This window comes from Schistocerca serialis, chromosome 9, assembly GCF_023864345.2.
Source record: "Schistocerca serialis cubense isolate TAMUIC-IGC-003099 chromosome 9, iqSchSeri2.2, whole genome shotgun sequence".
Taxonomy (NCBI): domain Eukaryota; kingdom Metazoa; phylum Arthropoda; class Insecta; order Orthoptera; family Acrididae; genus Schistocerca; species Schistocerca serialis.
In genome coordinates, this window is record NC_064646.1 from 359,228,787 (window position 1) to 359,247,714 (window position 18,928).

The following is an 18,928-nucleotide window of genomic DNA, read 5'->3' on the forward strand; positions in this document are numbered from 1 at the left end:
ATGCATCGTACGGTCGCTTGCGGAGTATCTATGTTGATGTAGACGTAGAAGGCTCTTTCCAGAATTACAAATATGTGTATGTAATTACAACAAAAATAAATAATATCTACACTCCTGGAAATGGAAAAAAGAACACATTGACACCGGTGTGTCAGACCCACCATACTTGCTCCGGACACTGCGAGAGGGCTGTACAAGCAATGATCACACGCACGGCACAGCGGACACACCAGGAACCGCGGTGTTGGCCGTCGAATGGCGCTAGCTGCGCAGCATTTGTGCACCGCCGCCGTCAGTGTCAGCCAGTTTGCCGTGGCATACGGAGCTCCATCGCAGTCTTTAACACTGGTAGCATGCCGCGACAGCGTGGACGTGAACCGTATGTGCAGTTGACGGACTTTGAGCGAGGGCGTATAGTGGGCATGCGGGAGGCCGGGTGGACGTACCGCCGAATTGCTCAACACGTGGGGCGTGAGGTCTCCACAGTACATCGATGTTGTCGCCAGTGGTCGGCGGAAGGTGCACGTGCCTGTCGACCTGGGACCGGACCGCAGCGACGCACGGATGCACGCCAAGACCGTAGGATCCTACGCAGTGCCGTAGGGGACCGCACCGCCACTTCCCAGCAAATTAGGGACACTGTTGCTCCTGGGGTATCGGCGAGGACCATTCGCAACCGTCTCCATGAAGCTGGGCTACGGTCCTGCACACCGTTAGGCCGTCTTCCGCTCACGCCCCAACATCGTGCAGCCCGCCTCCAGTGGTGTCGCGACAGGCGTGAATGGAGGGACGAATGGAGACGTGTCGTCTTCAGCGATGAGAGTCGCTTCTGCCTTGGTGCCAATGATGGTCGTATGCGTGTTTGGCGCCGTGCAGGTGAGCGCCACAATCAGGACTGCATACGACCGAGGCACACAGGGCCAACACCCGGCATCATGGTGTGGGGAGCGATCTCCTACACTGGCCGTACACCACTGGTGATCGTCGAGGGGACACTGAATAGTGCACGGTACATCCAAACCGTCATCGAACCCATCGTTCTACCATTCCTAGACCGGCAAGGGAACTTGCTGTTCCAACAGGACAATGCACGTCCGCATGTATCCCGTGCCACCCAACGTGCTCTAGAAGGTGTAAGTCAACTACCCTGGCCAGCAAGATCTCCGGATCTGTCCCCCATTGAGCATGTTTGGGACTGGATGAAGCGTCGTCTCACGCGGTCTGCACGTCCAGCACGAACGCTGGTCCAACTGAGGCGCCAGGTGGAAATGGCATGGCAAGCCGTTCCACAGGACTACATCCAGCATCTCTACGATCGTCTCCATGGGAGAATAGCAGCCTGCATTGCTGCGAAAGGTGGATATACACTGTACTAGTGCCGACATTGTGCATGCTCTGTTGCCTGTGTCTATGTGCCTGTGGTTCTGTCAGTGTGATCATGTGATGTATCTGACCCCAGGAATGTGTCAATAAAGTTTCCCCTTCCTGGGACAATGAATTCACGGTGTTCTTATTTCAATTTCCAGGAGTGTATGTCTTAACGCGGCAGCTATAAACGCTAAGCCGCGCGGAGTGGCCGAGCGGTTAGAGGCGCCATCACACTGCGCAGCCCCTTCCGCAAGATCATCGAGTCCTCCCTCGGGCATGGGTGTGTGTGTGTTGTTCCCAGCATAAGTTAGCTTAAGTAGTGTGAAAGTCCAGGGACCGATGACCTCAACCATTTGGTCCCTTAGGAATTCATACACATTTCATTTCGTTTATAAACGCTACATTTCATTAGCATGCATATGAAAATTCAATAGAGTGTCCTCTGTAACTGTTCTCCATAACTTAGCGGAAGCAGAACATCCACATTTTTTTTCGTTTTGGATGTATTTTGGGTGGCCTCTAATGGCACCGCTCCTACATGTCATCACCGTTTTCGCCTAGTTTATGGTTTATGCGGGATCGATCAGGAAGGAGAGTGATAGACGTGGGAGCTCCAAATGGCCATACGTTCTGACGCTGGTCAGCCCAGCACCGATGTCAGGCTAATTAAAGCGTACGGAATTTCGTACTGCGTTAGCTTAATTTTGCCCTTCGAACACCCCTTGGCAGTTAGACAGAAACAGTGCATTCACGCTGCAGGTAAAATCGACCCAAAAGGCAGAAAAATAAATCATTTCCAGGAAAGACTCTGTTAAAATAAATTCCATTGTACGTCACCAGCTATCCTCGTCAGTATTTGAGGAAGTGATGCAACACGGGTTATTTGATGCCAGACTGTACAATGAGAGAAAATCTTTTACGAATGTACACCAAGTTTACTTTCTACAGAAGCTGCAAAGCAAACATGTAATTGTTAAAGAAATCAGCCTTTATAATACGTGCAAGAGGTGAGACAATTACTGTTTCACTAGTTTTAAAGATGAATGGCACACCAACACATGTAAATCATCAACTGTAAAATAATAAATTTTACATTTCCTTTCCTTTTCATGCACTATACGAAAATGTTAATAAATACATTATGAAGAGCATTATTACGGTTTATTTGCAGTGTTACAACGTTGAAGTCCATACGTATTACAAAAAGGGATATATGTACTTTATGTGTTCCACATCTCTTTCTAAGATACTGGAACGATTTCAGCCACACTTGATACACATACCCTATGGCCAAGAAACAGTCGCTTTGTGGGTCAGGTCTACCCACCTGTCAAAGAGTTGGGGTGGAATAGAAGCGTAGCCCTCGACGCAAGACTTTCCGGAATCCATTCATCCAGTACTGGATGAGGGTGCTCAGCGACTTGTAACAAACTTCACACACAATTTGAAATCTTTACAAGAATTTTTCTCGCCGTCAACGTTTATCCGCTGTTCATCCAGTAGAATTAAACATGAGGTATGACGTTACAATTTATTGCTTTTTTATTACCACTGAATTTAAGTGCAAAATTGTGTCATTGCACGACACATAGTTCAGGATATATGACGTCATAAACATTAAGCGCAAAGCCGGAGGCTGCATAGTAAGGGCGTAGACGCACAGCTAAAAGTAAATACTTGGGCAGCCCCGGGTTTCTCCATTCGGTAAAAATAATAAATGAGAAGATTCCGCAAAGGTTCTCGTCCCCACGACACTCTGGTTTTCGTTCTCTACGTTTTTCGCTGCTCTATCAGCTGCCTGAAAGCTACGCTAACATAAGTGGATCGTGGCTGTCCCAACCCTAGCTAAAAATGGCACTTTGTCTGACCTCATGGTCATCTGGAGCTCTTATTTCTGTCACATTCATTCGTGTTGTAAGTCCTCTATACACGACAAATTTGTATTAAATCGGTGAGGATGATTAGGCGCGGTCCTTTTGTTAGCTACCTCACTCTGCAAGACGTCTCGACTCTTCCCGATATACGTATATCCGACAAACCATACAAACGCATTTAACACACCCACATAGAAAATCGTATGAAAGCATATCACCTGTGTGTTCTACAGATATTTACAAGCCGTGAAACACAACGTACCTAACTTTTCCATAATAAATAAACCTTCCAAGATAGCGCATCAGTAAGTTATTCAGCTTGTTGGAAGCGAGTTATAATGAGTATTTTTGTGGTCAGTGTTTTGCTCACGCCTGGATTGTCACTGTGTGGAGTTCCGTGGTGACCTGCGGAAAAGCGATCCCTTATTTACGTGCCGGCCGCCCCGGATTCCGCGTCTCAGCCCAACAGCCACCTCTAAACCCGCACTTCCCTACCCCCACCTACCCTCTTCCCCGTCCACAGGCCCAGCAGCCGCACTCCCCCGCACATCCCTATCCGCACTCGCTCTCTGCGCCCCCTACCGCCCTCTCTGCATCGGAACCAGATTAAACATGAATTCTTGATAGGCGCACTGCGGGTAGCCCCCTGGCGAGAAGCAGCTCATAGCCGCTGGTTCACGGCAGCTGGTGGGCGCCACCAACCGACTCTGCGCTAGCTTGGGGGTCGCTTTCCGCCTATACTTACCAATTGATTAAGTAGTCTGCTATACAAGGTGTCAAGAAAAAATCGATTCTTCTTTCACTGTCACTGAGATGCTCCCTGTAGAATAGCGGTTATTTCCTGCAATCTTTGTTGCAAAACATTCGAGGATATGCATGAGCTGTAGCGTCTAAATATAGAAAAGAGTCGTCAACAAAGACCAACGCTCGCCTGTGGATGATGGTAAACGGCCAGCCGCTGTGACCGAGTGGTTCTAGGTGCTTCAGTCCGGAACCGCGCTGCTGCTACGGTCGCAGGTTCGAATCCTGCCTCGGGCATGGATGTGTGTGATGTCCTTAGGTTAGTTAGGTTTAAGTAGTTCTAAGTCAGGGGGACTGATGACCTCAGATGTTAAGTCCCATAGTGCTCAGAGCCATTTTTACGGGAATCGTCAACATCTGACTGCGCAGTACGGAGCACTGAAGAGGCCATCGAAAGGAGCCCGAGCTGTTCGTTAATTGAGCCCTGAGTGTCGCCATTCCACAATCCACTGTGTGCCATACTCTTCCTTCTAACCTGAAGAAGGCTGCTTATGGGGTCCAGTTAATGCATCATCTGAAAGTTTCTGCTGCCTTAACGGAGGCCACGCAAAAATGGAAACCAAATGTCATGAACGCAGTTTTGCGAACAATCATAACTGCCCGAAATGGGCTCAGAACAATCCTTAAGAGGTCCAGGAATTGGAGAGGAACACCTGGAGACTGCATGCACGGCTAGAGGTCACCAAGACGAAGATTTATGATCCATTCTTTCTTGTAAAGGAAACGACAACGGTTATCACTTTTGTTGACATGCCTGATCTTCTCCTGCAACTGAAATTGTAGCCTGACGATGATTAGAATTCTATTGGGTGGCAGCAGAACGACGACTCTCCCCACTTTTTTCTCATTATTCGAGATTATTACAGCATATGACCCAGTAAGTGGATCGGTAGAGGTTCACCAGGTTAATGGGCTCCATACCCCTCTAAATTTCCTTTTGTGGGGCTACTTCTGGTGCTATGTCCACCATGCATCAGCTGCTGAACGAATTGTGGAGACGGTTAACAGCAGCAAACCTGATCAGTTACGAAGTGCATTCCTGGTTACGGTGCCCCCTTTGTATTAACCTGCAGAGTACCCTTGTTGGACTTTAATGGCTCAAAGGCGGCACTGGTCGTGAGAGTAGAGCTATTAGAGTACATGAAACTAAATTTCACAGAATAACAGCTGGACACATCCTAAAGCAGGAAATAGGAAATGAAAACAGAAACGAATTAAGGACATTTAATGCAAATGAAAATAGAGGACAACAAAATATCAAACTGCTTTGGCCACCCCTTGCAAATAAAACGTTAAATACTTGCTACACAACCAAAATGATGGCGAATAGCGTGAAATAATCCATTTTCTAAGGAGCTTATTTTACGGAGTGAATTAAAACTGAAGCCTTACTATAATTAGCGCTTCACCTCACCATATGGTTCGTTGTATCAATGGATCATCGTGCGAAGTGGTGGAATGGCCAGCACACTGTACTCGCACTCGGTAGGACGACGGTTGAAACCCGTATCCGGCAATCCTGATTTCGATTTTCCGTGATTTTCCTAAATCACTTCAGCCGAATTCCAGTATGGTTCCTTTGAAAGGGCGGGGCCGACTTCCTTCCCCATCCTTCCCTAATCAAATAGGACCGACGACCTCGCTGTTTTGTCCCCTCCTCCAAATCAACCAACCATCAATGGATCTCTGGTTAAGAATGCAAAAGTCCGTAGATTGTGCGTTGATTTTTCCTATGGTGATTTCCGGTTATTAATTTCCATCAATGTCAAAAAATATGAAATGGAAGGATAACGGCAAGGTGACGTACTGTCACATACGTGGATCACTCCAAAAGAAATCCACACTATTTTTTTAAAATCCATCTTTTATTCTACATGTTTGAAAGTTTTACAGTGTGTAGATACATCCTTTAGGAACAATATTTTCATTTCTCTGCATAATTTCCATCCCTCTCAACTGCCTTACGCCATCTCGGAACCAGCTCCTTTATACCCGCACGGTAAAATTCTGGACCAACCTATTGGAGCGACTGTTTGGCAGCGTGCACAAAGGAGTCATCATCTTCAAACCTTGTTCCACGAAGAGAGTCTTTCAGCTTCCCAAAGAGATGATATTCACATGGAGTCAGGTCAGGACTGTAAGGCAGGTGTTTCAGTGTTGTCCGTCCGAGTTTTGTGATCGCTTCCAAGGTTTTTTGACTAACATGTGGCCGTGCATTGTAGTGTAACAGCAAAACATCCTGCTTTTGCCAATGTGGCCGAACACGACTCAGTCGAGCTTGAAATTTCTTCAGTGTCGTCACATATGTACCAGAATTTGTGGTGGTTCCACTTGGCATGGTGTCCACAAGTAAGAGTCCTTCGGAATCGAAAAACACCATAGCCATAACTTTTCCAGCAGAGGGGTGTGGTTTTGAATTTCTTTTCTATGGTGAATTTGCATGACGCCATTGCATTGATTCTCTCTTCGTCTCTGGTGAAAAATGATGGAGCCATGTTTCATCACCTGTCACAACTCTTCCAAGAAATTCATCTCCATCATTCTCGTACTGTTCCAAAAGTTCGCTGTGTACCGTTTTTCGTGTTTCTTTGTGAGCCACTGTCAACATCCTGGGGACCCACCTGGCACAAACCTTTTATAACGCCAATACTTTCAGTATTCTGCAAACACATCCTTCCCCTATGCCAACGTAGCGTGACAATTCGTTCACTGTTATGCGTCTGTCAGCAGTCACCAATTCGTTAACTCTCTGCACATTGTCTGGAGTATGTGTAGTACGAGGCCTGCCGCTGCGAGGACAATCCTCAATATTGCCGTGCCCGCTTTCATCACGTAACCTGCTTGCCCACCGATTAACAGTACTGCTATCGACAGCAGCATCTCCATACACCTTTTTCAACCTCTTGTGGATGCTTCCCACTGTCTTGTTTTCACAGCACAGGAATTCTATGACAGCACGTTGCTTCTGACGAACTTCAAGTGTAATAGCCATCTTGAAGAAATGCTGTGACGGCGCCACTCACGGGAAAATATTGAACTAAGTTTGAAAACAAGCGGAAAGGATGTATCTACACACTGTAGAACTTCCACACATGCACACTGAAAACTATCTTTTTACAAAAATAGTGTGAATTTCTTTTGGAGTGACCCTCGTACATTATTTAATCTTGTCCTTGAAAAGATGAGCGTGGGATGAAAAGAGAAGGAAAGTGAATATCAGACCTGAACGCTGCAAATGCCAGCATATGCTGATGAAATGGCAGCTATATCAGTCGCAAGAGAAGAAAGTATAAAAACAGTGGAGCACCTGAGCGGTACCGCAGGGTAGGTGTGCTTGAGAGAAACCCAGAAATGAAGAAATGATGGAATTAAGTAGAAGGTGAAACCACAATGTAGCTTTGGATTTTTGGGATCATTTTCCAGCCGGAAGTAAAATGTCCAGCTTGAAGTAAACCATCGAAATTACAATGCTTCCAGATCAAGTAACAGTTTAGACCCATTGTGAAATCCATGGTGTCTTCCGCAGAGCGATATGTCAGAGCAAGGTTGGTACCTCGCGAGGAAACCACAGTTAAACATTGTAGCTGCCAGAAGCAACGACGAATGAGAGACGGTGCGTAGACACGCCCAGAAGAGTTCCATATGCTTACGCCTCAGCTCGCTTACTTATATCAGAATGGAGTGCCGCTCAGCCGCCGAGTCTGTAGTCATCGCCAAAGATGACAGCATCGTCGCTCTAACGAGCTAGCAAAACGTCATTTGTATTATGCGCAACTCTGCATAAGTATTTATCGTCAAATGTACTCTGTCAGTAGAGATTAGTATTTTGTTCTGTCTCAAGTGATACGTTAAAGTTCTGTGACAGTAACAAATACTCATGACATTCCTGGGGACACAGTTTGTTGCATAATTACTTTATCTTCCTACGTTGTTGATCCACTTGGTCTCCCCAGGAGTTAAGCTAAGAACCCACCACTGTACCGACGAATGGTACTTCGTCCAGTGCAACAAAATCAAAGGTAATCTCAAAGAGAGTTGAAACGAAAGGGTGGAATGTACTAGGGGGAATCGGAAAATAAGTTTCCCCTGTTGACTGTGCTCAGAGTTGTGTGTAAAAGGAAAAAAAAGAATGAGACATTAAAAATAAGACATATCTTTATTTTTCTACATAATTTGCAAGTAAATTGAGCGTTATAAGCTTCAGAATGCCCTCCAAGATAAAAATCTGGGCGTTGCATAAGGAAGAAGCGTTGAACGGCTTCTTTGAAATCAGCACTGCTGCCAAAGAGCCTTCCGCCGAGAGTCTTCTTCAAAGTAGGAAATAGACAGAGGTTACTTGTTGCGAGATCCAAACTGCAAGGCGGATGGTGTAGGCACTCCAACCGAGAGTTGCAATATGGTTTTGCGTTTCCGTCGCCGTGTGTGGTCTCGGATTTTCATCCAACAGCAGCACACCGATTCTCAGAAGGCCAGGCCGCTTTTTCCGAATCACCTCTTTCAATGTCGACAGAGTGTCACAATACCGCGCGGCGTTGATGGTTGCCTCCTCCAGAAAGTCCAGCAACAAAATCCCTTTGGCGTCCCAGAAAACGGTAAGTAGCATTTTACCTGCAGACGGAGTGCTTTTGAACTTTCGGACAGGTGATGACGTATGGTGTATCGGTGTCTTCATCTGCCGTATCGTCGTTCGCCCATATCATAGAACTCTTCCCACAGTCGACAGGGGAAACTTATTTTCCAACTCCCCCTCGTAGTAACTGCATCGGCGTTTTTTTATAACACAGAAACGGTGAGTGTCACCATGAGGGATAGAGAGAAACAGATAGTGTTAAAAAGAAAGATCATGAGAAAGACTTTTGAGACAGTGAATGAAGAAAGAAGATGAAGGGGACTGAAAAATAAAGCCATCTACGCAATGACGAACAAGCCCAATATTGTACAAAAAGCGAAATTAAAGCAACTACAATACGCTGGACATTTTGTGACGATGACAGATGACGCAGTTCCTAGAGTAGTCTTGGTAGTAAGACCAGAAAGAAGGCTCACCTGTGGAAGACTGGGGCAGACCACGGACATATTGGCAAGACGGACTACGGAACTAACCTAAATAGGGTGCACAGGGAACTGGACGCTAGCAGCAAAGGACAGTATCTGCTGGAGGCAGTTATAAGGCCGGCGTATGATTTCAAGATACCTGATCGTCAGTTAAGGAATTTCTTCAAGGTCAATACCTTGTGTATGTAACAAAATTAAATTCGACCATTGTTGTAATTCTGTATATGACATTTTAAGTGCCATCTCCATTAGCATGCATGTAATAAAAAATCTGCCACTAGCAAACGGGTAGCTTGTAAGTCTTGAACTCACAAGGGAACTATCATATCTATTAATTATGGATCTCGATGAGTCCTCCGTAGGTTAGTAGAGGGGCCAGTCCAGCGCAGCTCGTTATCAGCTTTTCATCAGACGGCCCCTAGTTTCCGAGCAAATCCATGATGAAATTTCATGCATGTCTCATACACCCGTAACGTTAGCTATGTTCCGACGATGCAAGCGGAGCGCTGCAGTTAAGGTTCAAGGCTACCACGTTAGCAGTACGGATTTGCCAACCCTGTGATTATTATTTATATAGGCAGTTTAAAATTATAAAGCAAAAATTCTAAATGGTCCCGACTTGCTGAGGACTAATAGAGATGTCGCTTCGAGAGAAGGTCTTATAAAAATACATTATTTTACTCTGCATCAATTTCGTGCACTTGCTTCCAAAGGAATGATCAAACACGCGTAGTTCGCGTGGAGTTTCACCGAAGAAAGAAACTTCATCCAGGAAAAAAGGCAAATGTAATTAATAAGCTGTTCAGTGTAACAGTTTAGAATGAGTGTAATAATATGAGCAATAAATATTTAATATCTCAAATTCGAACAATTTTCAGTTGAGGTTTGACTGCTGACCTTGCGTAGAGCTTTTGTTGCAAAACAGTTTCGGTAAAATACAGTGCAAAGTCAGGAAGTACTGGTACACACAGAAAATATTTCAATTAACATATGTTGCAAAAAGTACACTAAACATCAATAAACATTTAGTTAACACCAGTAAGCACAGCAGATCACAACAATCAATGAGCATTCATAAAAAGAAAAGTTTAAAATACAGCTATAAAACAATGTACAATATAATCTATGAGTAAATCAGAGAAATATTATTTAATCGTTTTAAGTGACAAAAGGATTGTGGTGTGTGTGTGTGTGTGTGTGTGTGTGTGTGTGTGTGTGGTACTTTACGCTATGTGGACACACAGAATGAATCACTTAAAAATTGCAACGCAAATATTGCGGAAACTGGAAAATGCTATTGATGTGCGTTTTTCACAGAATAGATTGGTAGTCAGGGGCTCGTATAGTTAGGCAACAAACAGATAATAATAATAATAATAATAATAGAAAGTGCATTTTTGTGCAAACATACACTTTTTAAAACGGAATAATGTGTGTTGACATTAACAAACTAAAATTAGGGTAAATTAGTATGTCAGTGACGTTAGCTGCAGGACTCTAGTGCGAGCCATTCACTAAATATCGAATTGTGCTAAATTTCCACGCCGTTGTTTGTGCAATTCAGCCTGTGTGGTTGCTGGGTATGATGTTTTGTTTGCTTGCAGTGCATTCATGTGTTCCTTGAGTGCATTTCGACTAACTAGTTAATTAGTGTATGACAGTCCAAGCAGTTGGTCGTCAGTGGACGATGGGATTTATCAATACAGGAAATGGTGACACGCACATGGTGTATAGAGAATGCAGGAAGAATACGGTTCCATCTTGTACGGCACATGTGGCAATATATCCCACTGCACGTCAACCATCTCTGCAGTTATTTATTAACCGCTTCAAATAGTTACGTGAAAGTTGTAGTACAACAACTAGACGTATAAGAAAGAAACAACTGACGGCAGAGAAGGGAGAAATTAAAGTTCTTGCCGCTGTTGCAGTTAGCTGATTCGCTCGTTAGCTCCCACGCAGTCCCACGAGGAAGTGGCATGAGTTACACAAGTGTCCTATGCATTCTCCATTGACATGGCCCATACCTGTTGTACCTCTCTCTACAAGAGCTGCATGGAAATGATTACGAGAATAGGGTTAACTTTTGTAGATGGGCATTATGACAACACACTTCAGATGAATCACGTATCTTGTGTAATGATGAAGCCAAATTTACCAGTCATGGCCAGTTAAATCGCCGAAAGATGCATTATTGGCCTGTTGGCAATCCCTATTGGCTTTGTCAGGTGGAATGTCAGCATCCATGGGGTAAAAACGTGTGGTGTGGAATAGTGAACTATCACCTCATAGGCCCGTTTTTCATACACAGAACATTGAATGCGTGCAAGTATCACAGCATCCTAACAGGCCAACGGATGCTAGATGATGTTCCTCTGAAGATTAGGAGGAACCTGTGGAACCAACATAATGGCTGTCCAACCAATAGTGCACGAAGTACTACAGCTTGTCTTCACAAATTGTTTCCAAATCCTTGGATTTGACGCAGAGGATCAGTACCTCGACCGGCCCCTTCATTGGGTTTGACGCCTATAGGCTTTCTTCTGTGAGGAATACTGAAAGGCGTCGTCTACAAGGACATACCTACTGCACTCGAAGATATGCAACGACGTATCACACCAGCCTGCTCGGACATCTCCCCTGAAATGCTAGCACGTGTGAAGCAGTCATTCCATACTAGACGGGAAGTGCGTATTGCCAGTGCTAGTGATCATTTTGATCACAACTTGTGACGGTGATTGGTCGGAACCCACGCAACTGGTATGTACATCTTTATTGCTTTTTTAGTGTGTGCTACCACAGGTACTGTGCATGTATCGATGTGGAAACTTTTCAAAATACGACAACTCGTAAACAACTCGCACTAGATTCCTGCAAAAGAATCCTAATATACACTCCTTTAGTATGTTAATGTCAATAGGCACTGTTCTATTTAAAAAAGTGCATGTTTCTACAAAAATACGCTTTCTAAGTATTACTACAAGCTGTTGTTTCCTTAACAATACGATCCCTGACCACCAACCCTGATATGTCTGCGTAAGAAGAAGAAACTAACTATCGAAGTCCGAAAACAATTTATTGGACTGTTCAATTAACCAAAACAAATTCTCCAAGTATAACACCAACACAAAACTGTGATCTGTCTTTGAATCATAACCACATACAAGAATAAACTAGAAAACAACTGAAATAATTTCCTACTAGTCTCCGCCAGAGACTTCTCCAACAGCCTAATCCAGAGCTCAGCGAGAAGATCCAAGCCAGGCTGCAGTGGGAGGGGGGGGGGGGGGCAGCTGTCCAAGTCCGCTGGCGGTCGATGAACTGCCGATGTGCGGTTTTTTTTTCTTTATTGTCATTTTGAAACCTGTATACAGGCAGGCCTGCAGCAGCATACTACGCCGCTCTTTGGCCGCAGAGAAACACAAAGATACAATGAAGACAATTAAAGAAAAAAGATGGTGGACATATAAACGGAGACAAACACTTTTTAAAATACAAGATGCCGTTCACGGGCGTAGAGCCAAGATAAAATTGTTCAGACACTTGGACACAGACAGAAACGAAAATTGTCACACGTGAACGTAGGTGCACAAAACGAGTAACACTGAACCACTTAAGCACAAAACGACGGCACACACAGAACACGAGGCGTTGATCTCTGGCGCGTGAATGTTCACTAACTGTGTACGAGTCCGGGAACCTGCCAAGAGAGGAGGAGGGGGATGGGAGAGGGGAGAGCAGATGCCATGGGCAGGGGAGACAGGGGGAAGGGAGCAAGGGGTAGGGGAAGCCCGGGGGAAGAGGGGTGGACGGAGGGGACGGGGAAAAGGAAAAGGAAGGGAGGGAGGGTGCCTAAAGGAAAGGACACAGGAAGTGGGAGGGATGATCAAAGTTGATAGGAGGAGTAGATGGAGGTGAGGAGGACATCATCAGGGAGGGGGAGCTGTCAGAAGCCACCCTGGGAGAGGGTAAGGAGGGTGGAGAGATGGAGACCGGGTGGGACGTGGGAATACATGCGCGGCAGCGGGCTGGGGTGGGAGAGATTGGGTGAGACAAGCAGATGAGGAGGATCGAGTTTGTGGGAGGTGTACAGGATCCGTATCCTTTCAAGGAAAAGGAGGAGGTGGGGGAAGGGGATGAGATCATACAGGATCCGCTTGGGGGAGGGGAGACGGATGCGATAGGCGAGGTGGAGAGCATGGAGTTCAAGGATTTGGAGGGATTTATAAAATGTAGGGGGGCGGAGATCCAGGCCGGATGGGCGTAACAAAGGATAGGGCGGATGAGGGATTTATAGGTTTGGAGGCTGGTGGAGGGGTCGAGACCGCATGTACGGCCGGAAAAGACCTTGAGGAGACAGAGTCTGGAGTGTGCCATGGCTTGGATTGTCCAGAGATGGGGAATCCAGGAGAGGCATCGGTCGAGGGTGACGCCAAGGTACTTAAGGGTGGGAGTGAGGGCGATAGGACGGCCATAGATGGTGAGATAGAAATCAAGGAGGCGGAAGGAAGGGGTGGTTTTGCCTACAATGATCGCCTGGGTTTTGGAGGAATTGACCTTGAGCAACCACCGGTGGTGAACCGGTCAAGATTTGATTGGAGAAGGCGTTGGAAGCGCTGCAGGGGAGGGGCAAGGGCAAGGAAGGCGGTGTCATCGGCAAACTGGAGAAGGTGGACGGGGGGTGACGGCGGCGGCATGTCCACTGTGTACAAAAGGTACAGAAGAGGGGAGAGGACGGAGCTTTGGGGCACACCGACGGAGGCGAAAAAGGTGTAGGAATCTGTGTTATGGATGGTGACATAGGAAGGATGGCGGGAGTGAAAGGAGCCGATCAGATGGACATAGTTAATGGGAAGGGTGAAGGTTTGCAGCTTGAAGAGGAGACCAGAATGCCATACGCGGTCATAAGCACGTTCGAGGTCCAGGGAGAGGAAGATTGCGGAGCAACGGGAATTAAGCTGGTCGGAAAGGAGATGAGTGAGGTGAAGGAGAAGGTCGAGGGAAGAGAAGGATGGCCGAAAGCCACACTGGGTAACGGGAAGGCGGCGGTGCTGGCGGAGATGCTGGTGGATGCTTCGGGTGAGGATAGATTCCAGGACCTTGCTGAAGACCGAGGTAAGGCTGATGGGATGGTAGAAGGGTACAGCGGACGGTGGTTTGCCAGGTTTAAGGAACATTAGGATATGGGAGGTTTTCCATAGGTCAGGGTAGTAACCGGTGGACAAGACTACATTGTAGAGCCTGACCAGTGTGGAGAGGAAAGAGACAGGAGCTTCACGAAGGTGACGGTAGGTGACACGATCAGTGTTGCGTTTTGTGCGGAGTGTAGCAATGAGATCCTATGTAGTGATAGGGGCATTGAGTTCCGTGTGTGCAATGTTGTCCAAGTACTGGAAATCAGGTGCGAGGGGAGGGACAGAGGTGTCAGTTCGATCGCAGACATCCGGGAAGAGGGAGTAATCAAACTGGGGATCATCGAGGATGGAAAATACATTGGAGAGGTAGGAGGCAAAGTGATTGGCCTTACTAAGGGTGTCAGGGAAGGGGTGATCATCATGGAGAAGAGGATAGTAGGGGGAGGGTTTAGTTCTGGTAAGGCGACAGAAGGCTGACCAGAACTTGGACGAGTTGACAGGTAGAGTAGCATTTAAACGGGTGTATGTCTGTCGCCAGTCCCGGCGTTTCTTAGCCGCGAGCAAATTACGAATGTGTCGCTGGAGTTGCCGGTGGCGTCGTAGTGTGTCCGGGTCACACGTGCGGAGGAAGGCACAGTAGAGGCGGTGGGATTTCCGGAGGAGGAGGACGGCCTGTGGGGGTAAGGTAGGATGGTGGGGGTGGAAGGCGACAGTAGGGACATGGGCCTCCATGGCCTCAGACAAGGTCTGCTGGAGAAAGGAGGTGGCATGGGTGACATCGTCAGGATGGTGGTAGGTGAAGGGGTGGCTATCGACGTGGGTGGAGAGGGTATCCCGGTGGGCATTCCAGTTGGCACGGGAATAGTCATGGACGTACTTAGGGGGAGGGTCATTACAAGGGTCGGGGTTGGGGTGAGGACTGTCTGAAACAGTGAGGAGGTCAGGGAGATGGTCGCTACCAATAGGCTCCAGGACATCCACTGTAATGCGGCCAAGGATGTTGGGAGAGGAGAGGATAACATCGGGAGTGGAGTTCGATTCGGGACGGGTGTGCTGGGGGATGGGGATGAGGTTGCCTTGAAGGGAGGAGAGGAACCAATGCCACTGCCGTAATTGGGCGGCGGAACGACTATGGATGATGAGGTTGGCGGCGATCACATAGGAGGAGAAGGTACGGTCAATGTGGGAGAGGAAGTCTAAGGGAATAGGGGCGTTAGGGCGTACATAGATGGTGGTACAGGTAACGGTAAGGCTGGAGAAGAAGGGACTGAGGATCAGGTGTTTGGTGGGGTCGGGAAGGAGAGGTTGGAGCCAAACGGGGATCTGGCGGTGGAGGCCAATGGCAACTCCGCCATGTGCAATCGGGAGGGGATTATCGGAGCGGTGAAGGAGGTAGGGCGAAGTGTGGACGGTGTGGTAGGGTTGGAGGAAGGTTTCATTGAGGAGGAAGCATCCACGCAGTGGTTGGCAAGGGTATGCAGGAAGAGGCTCTTGTTGGTGGGAAGGGAGCGGCTGTTGTTGAAAAGGATACGGTGCTGTCACGCCATGACAGGGATTTAAACGAGGGTGTCAAGATGGGAGAAGGTGAAATGGGCCTGGTTGTTGGAGTAGGTGGCGTACATTTTTAGATGGAAAACAGAATGGGCAGCGAGGGAGATCGGTTGGAGGGTGTGGGGGCGCTGAAAAGGATGAACATTCTGAAGGACGATGGTGAGGAATCTGATGATGTCCTCAGTGGTAGGGGGTGGGCGAAGGGAATTGCCAGGAGGGGTGGGGGCATCCAGAGTGCGGACAGGAACGGTGAGTTCAGAAGTGGTAGAAGGGGGTCGGGCCTTACATTTCTGGGAATAGGATAAGGGAGGTAACAGGTATTGCAGGAGGGGGGGGGGACTCGAGATTGGTGCACTGCCATAAGAAGTGGGCTTGTCTACAGTGTGAGCAGGTGGGGGCCTCGTGGCACTCAGATGACATGTGTGCATTATACCGCAAGCACCTCTGGCAGCGGAGGGATTGAGGAGGGGAACGGGAGGGGTCAACTTTATAACGTTGGTTAAAAAGGTGGGCACCCTCCTTCAGGAGGGGGCGTGCTCAGAAAAGATGTGCATAAAGCGGGTGGGGCTGGCAGTGTTGTAAATGTGACGAACCACATTCACCTCCAGATGGGGATGTGCCTGAAGCTCCGCCAACACCTCCTCCTCCGTGATCGTCAGACTAAGCCGAGTGATCACGGCGGTGAGGGTTGGTGGGCGACATGGGGATTGGGGTTGGCGGGAGGGAGGCGGGGAAAGAGCAGGGGTGAGGGAAAGGAGGTCTGTGTGGAGGGTAGGGCTGTGGGATGAGATAAGCACCGAATCACGGCGAGGAGTGTGGAGGGAGATGGGGGCACCAGGAAAATTCTGGCGAAGGAAGAGGGTGAGGTTCCAGACCTCAAGAAGGGAGGGATCAGGACGGGAGAAGAGGTAGCGGTAGGAGGAGGGGGAGGAGGAGGAGGAGGAGGAGGGAGCAGGGACAGGTGGGGAGACATCCATGGCATCATGGGCTGGGGAAGAGGCATGAGGCGGAGCCTTTTTGGGAGTAGAGGAGGCAGGGGTGCCACTAGGGCGCTTGACTTCGGCAGAGGAGGTGTGGGGGTTGGGAGTGACTGGAATGTGGCGGGGAGTGGCAGGTCACGGTGCAGAAGTCGGCGCCAGAGATGGTGAGGGTGATGACGACGGTGAAGACGATGATGATGAAGGCGAAGGGGAGAGTTGACCATGGGCCGTAGCCCTCCGGGCGACCACCCTAGCAGGGGCCGCAGAAACGGAAGGAGCAGCGGGAGGGAGTGGAGGGAAGGGATCAGAGGAGGCGTGGGAGGGAGGAGCCGGGGATGGGGCGACAAAGAGTGAGTGAGATGGGAGAATGAGGAGTGGGGGGATGGAGTGAGGGGGGGAGTAATGCGGCGCACCACGTGATAGTGATGGCGTTGGCGGAGGGGGATGTATATATGATGGCAGTGGTGGTGGCAGTAGTGGCGGTGGTGGGGGTCGACATTATGAGAAGGGGAAAAGCACAGAACAGGACAAAGAAGGCGACGAGGAACACAGAGTAGAAGGGACGGAGAAACTATGATGGAGACTGGGGATGAAGCCCCACTCTGCTGCTGCTGACGTGGGAGGCGACCTGGCTGGCAGGCCGGTGGGGACGCTATTGCTGCTGCTGCTGGACGCTGGCTGATACTGCAGGTGAACGCTGGCTGCTGGGAGGAACCGCTGCTGGCTGCTGGCTAGGACGGCTGCTGGACGCTGGCTGCTGGCAGGAACCGCTGTTGGGCGCTGGCAGGAACCGCTGCTGGACCCTGGCAGGAACTGCGGCTGGCTGATGGACGCTGGCTGCAGGCTGCTGGCTGCTGGCAGGAACCGCTGCTGGCTGCTGGACGCTGGCTGGGACTGCTGCTGGACGCTGGCTGCAGGCTGCTGGCAGAAACCGCTGCTGGCTGCTGGCAGGAACCGCTGCTGGACACTGGCAGGAACCGCTGCTGGCTGCCGGCGGGGACCGCTGCTGGCTGCTGGCTGCTGGCGAGGACCAATGCTGGCTAGACTGCTGCACGTTGACGGGCTGGCTGGCACCTGCAACACCTTATTGACTCATTTAATGTTCCCCTCCACGGAAATCTTTAGTAAAAGGCGAAAGATTTTTCGTTATGAAGGGAAACCAGAGTCACCGATGTGCGACCGAGCGCCGGCCTTTATAGCACTTCGGCGGATGAGTACCTCGGAACTATTTTCCATCACGTGGTTTGACGTGTGAAAATAGTTCCGGGATCTGCAGCGACCTATTCCTTATGTTTATGTGGGCCGGTAGTGGCCCCTGTTGGTCACTGGTGTCTTTGCTGTGGTGCTGTTGTTGTGGTTGTTGCTGTGGCTGTTCATCAGTATTGCCTGTCGGTTGTGTAGTGCTTCGGTGTGCCCGCGACGCGGGCAACCCGCGACTGTAGGCCGTCAGTTTGGTTGCTGATACTCTAGGCGCCGTGATGTCTGGTGGAGAAGGCCACAGCAAACCCCTTGTGTGAAAAACACACTTCAACAGCAGTTTCCATGTCCGCAATATTTACGGTGCAAGCTTTAGGTGATTCACCCTGTACATGAATCAAATGCACGCTTCATATACTCATAACTATTTCGCGAGGATATGAAAACAAAATTGTTACAAAAGGACGCGGGATTTTCGACGGCACCGCCATCCCATGGACCTTTCACTAAAATGGGAAATAAAGGGTCAAAAACAAATAGAAACTTAAATTATGGTACATCTAGATGTGAGCAGCCTCCTGAAAATGAGACAGTCGGCTCGAATACGGTAATGGCACTTTTCGTGTAAATAATTAGCATTATCAATGGTGGGTGGTTGCTGTTATCTTCTTTGCAGGTATCAACGTGCAAGCCGTGCGTATAGCCTACATACAAAGGTGCTCACCACACAGTTTCAGAAAGCGTCAATGACTATGGTTCAGTAACACATTTTGCCCGAGAATCTTGAAGACACCAAGAGGCAAACCTAGTTCTGAGGCCGTACTTTCCGTACGAGTGAATTTGAAGAACCATACCCGCACACACACACACACACACATACACACACACACACACACACACACACACACACACACACACACACACACACGAACGCACGCACTCACGCACGCACGTGCCCACACTTAAG

The 18,928-nt window shown here is 48.5% G+C and overlaps 1 pseudogene; it reads right to left on the bottom strand.

Moving 5' to 3' along the window:
• Positions 1–17,846: 17,846 nt before the first annotated feature.
• Positions 17,847–17,932, bottom strand: LOC126420161 (U5 spliceosomal RNA; annotated as a pseudogene).
• Positions 17,933–18,928: the final 996 nt, after the last annotated feature.